The following is a 6,109-nucleotide window of genomic DNA, read 5'->3' as shown; positions in this document are numbered from 1 at the left end:
TGTATTAATTATAAAACAATAAAATGTGTTGTGAATCCATATGCAGTACATTAAGAACCAGGAAACATGAAGAGAGATGAATGAAAGGCACTCTGAAGAGAAGCTCACACACTGACCACACAGGAACACTCACACCCTGTGTTCTTTGAGGGCTGTTTTTTTTTTTTTTTTCATTCACATGCCTTCGCAGTGTTTACCTTGATTGTTTGTCGCTGTAGCTCCATTTTACAGAACACTCGTATGTGACGTGTTTCAAGGCTTCATCGCACATCGCAGTGCCCCGGGTTTGGTCGAGCCTGTTGCTATGAGACCGTGAGTGGATGAGCGTCTGGTTCTCGCAGAGCTTTTTGCAGTGATGGGATGTTGGGCTGGAGAAACTTTGCTGACTGACATTTGTTTGGACTTTTATATAAGCTGCAATTCCACCTCCCCCACCCCCACATGTGATGATGGGATCGTTGTGTTTCCTGAGTGTGAACTGTAGCTGGGGTCAGACTGTGGCTCGGAGGTAATTACCACGCAGAAACAAGTGAAACTTGGACACCGGTAATTAAAAATGAGTCACCGGGGTGGTTGACATTTTGGCAGAAAGGATAGGAAAATTAAAGGGGCAGTTCAACTGAATGACAAGCCACATTTTCTCACTCACCACTAACAGTATCTAGCTATGCAGATGGTTTTGGATGTATTTTCCCAGCATTTTCTGATTCCTGCCTACAACTCAATTGCCTTTACAAAAAATATCTTTTTTTTTTTTATTATGTGTAATTTGCTTCCATTTACTGAGTAGGAAGATAACCCTTTCACAGCAATGTCTTTGGGACATCAAAAGGAAATGAGGGGAAACATTTCTCAAAAGAGCCATTGTTCATTAAGATCATCTAAATGCTGCTCCTACAAAATAAGAGCATATAAGTACAGAAACATCAACTGTCAGGCCAAAAAAAAAAAAAAAAAAGCAAGAAGCTTTTCTTGTTTTAACAAGAAAACATGAAATGTCCTAAAAAAAACTGATTAATATCAGGTAATAACATGTTTGTTATAACAAAATGATTGTCGTGTTCTTATTTTTGTGATGTAACATGGTTTTTTTCATGCTTTCTTACTAAAACAAAAAAGCTTCTTGCCATGAGACATTTTTTTGCAAAAAAAAATTTATGTTATAACAAGATGTTAAGTTCCTTGTTAAAAGATATTTTCACGTAATAAGATGCTTCCATGTTATGACAAAAAACTTATTGTAATAAAAGTTTTGCTTCTTTCTCTTTTACAAGAAAAGTGTCTTGCTATAACATAAAAGTGTCTCACTATAATATAAAAATATCTGATAATAATGTGAAAAATATCTTATATCAAGAAACTCTTCATGTTATTACCGGATACTAATACGTGTCTTTTCCTGTTTGCCAGTTCTACGCATCAATATTTAAGGGTATCAGTGGAAATCTGAAAAACCTGGACAAATAAAACTATCTGCATGAGTTGTATGTGTAAAAATGTGGCTTTCTAAAATTCAGTGAGTATAGCACTACATGAAGGTGAACAGGTTTGTTTTGAATCATTGGGAGTATGATGTGATTTTACTTTTTGTGGCAGTTAGAGAAGAACTAAGTTTCTGCTTTTCAAAGACGCCAAGAAATATCAGTATGTCTGTAAAAAGGCGTGACGTACAGGACAAACACTCGCAATATTTAACCTGCACATATAAACTGTGTCTGCGTTACAGGTGTCCTCCTACAACCTGCAAACCACAGCTTTCCCACCCACTACATCCACTGTCCAGTCTCCACTCTGCCAAAAGAGACATTCAAGTCTGTGTTGTACGGACGTTGAGTTTAAGAGTTCTATGGTATCAGTCTTGTGAATAAATGTATTTTTCCAATGTTGAAGTGCATTTGTTGAGCTTGTTGCGAGGGGAAGTATTATATTAAAAGCCAGATATTTTTTCCATTAAGGAGTTAATTAATGACAAACACACAGGAGTCAATAAAAAGAACAAAGTGTCAACGGCCAATCCGTCTCTAGAGTTACCCAAGACATCCTGAAGTTGAAATAAGTTTATGGTTTTCTAAATGTAAACCAGGGACTTGAACTGTAGAGAATCTTTTTATTCTAGAGAATAACTGAAGTGTGCTCCTGCTGCTTGTTGTCTAATTAATGCCTTTTTAAACAACATAAGATGATATGGCATTTTTATGATTTTTTTGGACAATGCATTATATTATTTTTATTGGACAACAAACTATACGCTGACGTTTTCATGATTTTTTGGACAACATACTATACTGTCACATGTAATTGTTTTTTGAATGACATACTGAAACGTTTCAATGATTTTATCCAATGACATGCCATTCTCTGAATTTGAATTTTGGAAATTTTTGCAAATTTATTAACCCTTTAAAACTTGGGCAAACTGGCTTGGAACATGGGAATAAAGCAATGTGCAACGACAGAGGAAGTGACCCAAAAAATTGCAATGAATTAGGAAAAAGTACAAGAAAATTACCTGAAAATGTATAAATAATTAAATAAAATAAAATAAGAAAAAAACAAATAAAAAAAATCGAAAAACAAACAAGGAAATTACCTGGGGAAAGACTTTTAAAAAATATATAATAATTCTGTTACCTAATTTCAAATGATATAGTGTTCCCCCTAGCTTTTTCCTTTTTTTTCATAGAAATTTTTCCATAGCTTTAAAAAAAAAAATAGTTTTCATACTACTAATTCCTTGAAATTTATGAAACATTTGTTACCAAGTTGCTCACTGCCTTTTTTTCCAATATTTTGGAAAGAAATTACTCTATTTGGCTCGGAATTCAAAGGTTTAAATGCTTGTAATAGACCTCTGAAAGCAGCAGTAGAAAAGTTATGTCACTCCAGGTTTTTAAAGGGTTAAAGAGGAAAAAACTGAAATATCACATTGACATAAGTATTCAGACCCTTTGCTATGACACCTGAAATTTAGCTCAGGTGCCTCCCATTTCTCTTGATCATCTTTGAGATGTTTCCCACCTTGATTTGAGTCCACCTGTGGTAACTCTGATTGATTGTCCCACATGTTTATATGAGGTCTCACAGCTGACGATGCACATCAGAGCAAAGCAAGCCAGGAGGCCAAGCCAAGGACCTGTCTGCAGAGCTCAGAGACGGGATTGTGTCGAAGCACAGATCTGGGGAAGGCTACAAAAAACATTCTGCTACACTGAAGGTCCCGAAGAGCACTGCGGCCTCCATAATACTTCAGTGGAAGAAGTTTGGAAAAACCTGGACTCTTCCTAGAGCTGGCCATCTGGCCAAACTGAGCAATCAGGGGAGAAGGGCCTCGAGAGGTCGAGTGGCCAGACAGAAGCTTCTCCTCACTACAAGACACATGAAAACCCACCTAAAGCACCTAAAGGACACTCAGACCCAGTCCAGTGTGCGTTAATGTAACGCATAAAAACTGAGGGGAGGGTCTCGAAAAGTTCGACTCCGGGGTGAGAGGGGTCGGCCACAATTTTACCTGCACGCCTCAGGGCCCTGGAGGTGCACAGGTCATGGAGAGATGCCAGGTGGCAGCCAGTCACCCTCTCTGCAGTGCGGATGATACGCTGCAGCCTGTTCTTGTCCCTCGCCGTGGCTGCAGCGTGCCAGACTGTGATGGAGGAGGTGAGGATGGACTCAATGATGGCGGTGTACAAGTGCACCATCACTGTCTTTGGCGGGTTGAATTTCTACAGCTGTCGCAGGAAGTACATCCTCTGCTGGGCTTTCTTGATGAGGGAGCTGATGTTCAGCTCCCACTTGAGGTCCTGGGTGATGATGGTCCCCAGGAGGCAGAAAGACTCCACAGTGGGTGATGGGGGCAGCAGCGATCCTTGTGAAATCCACTACCATCTCCACTGTCTTCAGAGCATTGAGCTCTAAGTTGTTCTCGCTGCACCAGGTCACCAGATGGTCAACCTCCCACTTGTAGGCGGACTCATCCCACCAGAGATGAGTCCAATGAGGGTTGTGTTGTCTGCGAACTTGAGAGGCTTGGCGGACTGATGACTTGAGGTGCAGCTGTTTGTGTTCAGGGAGAGGAGGAGAGGAGAAAGAGCGCAGCCTTGAGGGGAGCCGGTGCTGATGGTTCTGCTGTCAGAAACATGCTTCCCCAGCTTCACCTGCTGCTTCCTGTCAGACAGGAAGTCTGATACACCTGCAGGTGGAGTCAGGCACATACAGCTTGGAGAGCTTGTCCTGTAGCAGAGCCGGAATTATTGTATTAAAAGCAGAGCTGAAATCCACAAACGGGATCCTGGTGTAGGTTTCTGCTGAGTCCAGCTGCTGGAGGATGAATGACCCGAAGCACACAACCAAGACGACACGGGAGTGGCTTAGGGACAACTCTGTGAATGCTTTTGAGTGTCCCAGCCAGAATATCTGTGGAGAGACCTGAAAATGGCTGTTTGCCGACGGTTCCCATCCAACCTGACAGCGCTTGAGAGGATCTGGAGAGAAGAATGGCAGAAATCCCCAAACCAAGGTGAGCAACGCTTGTCGCGTCATACCCAAAGACTCAATTGTGTAATTGCTGCCAAAGGTGCATCAACTAAGTACTGAGTAAACACTATGAGTATTTATGCCAATGTGATATTTCAGTTTTTCCTTTTAAATACATTTGCCAACATTTCTAAAATGTTGTTTCCACTTTGTCATTATGGTGTTTTGAGTGTAAACTGATGAGGGGAAAAACAAATCTAAACAATTTTAGGATAAGGCTGCAACAGAAGAAAATGTGAAAGGGGTCTAAATACTTCCTGAATGTACCGTATTTAATTTTAACAACATACGAAACCATGACATTTTTATATTGTCATACCATACTATTCTATGAAAAAAGAAATTGAGACATACTGTGGAAGTGACATATTTGTCATACTTTAACGATATAGTATACTATCACCTAATTTCATGTTTTTAAGATATATTATACTGTGATTTCTTAATGATATTTTAATGCATACTACACTATCACATTTTTAAAAATATGTTTATGATATACTTAACTGTGACTACTTTCTGAAATGTTTTATTACATATTATACTATATATATATTATACTTACATCATATGATTTTTTTAAAAAATATGTTGCCATCAAATTTTTATGACATACTCTATTTTTATAAGATATTTTAATGAGCATTTTTGGACAACATACTTTAATATGACCTTTTTATCAAAACAAGCTTTATGAAGAAGTTTTTAGACATTTTTTCAACATGCAATATTATGATGTTTATGGCCTTTTTATCAACATTGTATACAAGATGTGTCTCTACAAGCTATAATAAGTCACTCTCAGCCATTTCTTGGACAAATTTCATGTTTTTCAACATACTATACTATGGCGTTATTAGCCTTTTTTCTAGGAACTGTATCATGTTTTTGGCTTTTTTGCGACATTTATACTATGACGTCTCTCTACACGCTATAATATGGCGGCCATAGCATAGTATGAAAAAAAAAAATTCAAAAACAAAAAGGGCTGAAAACAACAAATGATAGCTTGTAGAGATGTGTCATGGTATGCAAAGTGGAAATAAAACCCAAAAAAGATCCAGCATATCATAATTTAGCATGTCGAAAAAATGGCCAGAAATGCCGAAGTGTAGTATGTCATAAAATGTCAGATTATGATATTTCATAAAAATGGCAAAAAAAAACACATATTTTAGCTTGTAGAGATGCCTCATGGTATATAATGTGGAAATAAAAGCCAAAAAAGGCCCGAAACATCATAATTTAGCATGCCGAAAACCTGGCCGAAACTGCCATAGTATATGTCGAAAAAAACCTGCCAAATTTAGATATGTCCAAAATGGCTGAAAATGGAGTGGAAAAAAAGGCCAAAAACATCAGAATTCAGCATGTCGAAAAAATAGACGAAACTGCCATAGTATAGTATGTAAAAAAAAAAAAAAGCTTGTGGAGACGCCTCATAGTATACAAAGTGGAAATAAAAGCCAAAAAAGCCAAAAACATGATTTAGCATATCGAAAATATGGAAGAAAACATGACATGTGACACGTCCAAAAAAGGGTTAAAAAAATGCAGAGGCACACCATAGCATAGAATG

The 6,109-nt window shown here is 38.2% G+C and overlaps 1 protein-coding gene across 1 annotated transcript in view; it reads left to right on the top strand.

Moving 5' to 3' along the window:
• The window catches only part of marchf5 (membrane-associated ring finger (C3HC4) 5), a 33,612-nt gene extending 31,723 nt beyond the window's left edge, over positions 1-1,889 (top strand). The window contains exon 6 of the mRNA XM_042502454.2: positions 1-1,889. This exon is cut by the window's left edge and continues 670 nt beyond it. The gene's annotated coding sequence lies outside the window, so the exon portion shown is untranslated.
• The last annotated feature ends 4,220 nt before the right edge of the window (positions 1,890-6,109 follow it).

This window comes from Plectropomus leopardus, chromosome 13, assembly GCF_026936395.1.
Source record: "Plectropomus leopardus strain MGB_pleo_1.0 chromosome 13, ASM2693639v1, whole genome shotgun sequence".
In the NCBI taxonomy this organism is placed as follows: Eukaryota; Metazoa; Chordata; class Actinopteri; order Perciformes; family Serranidae; genus Plectropomus; species Plectropomus leopardus.
Note: the sequence above shows the minus strand (reverse complement) of the source record. Positions and strands in the feature narration are given on the sequence as shown.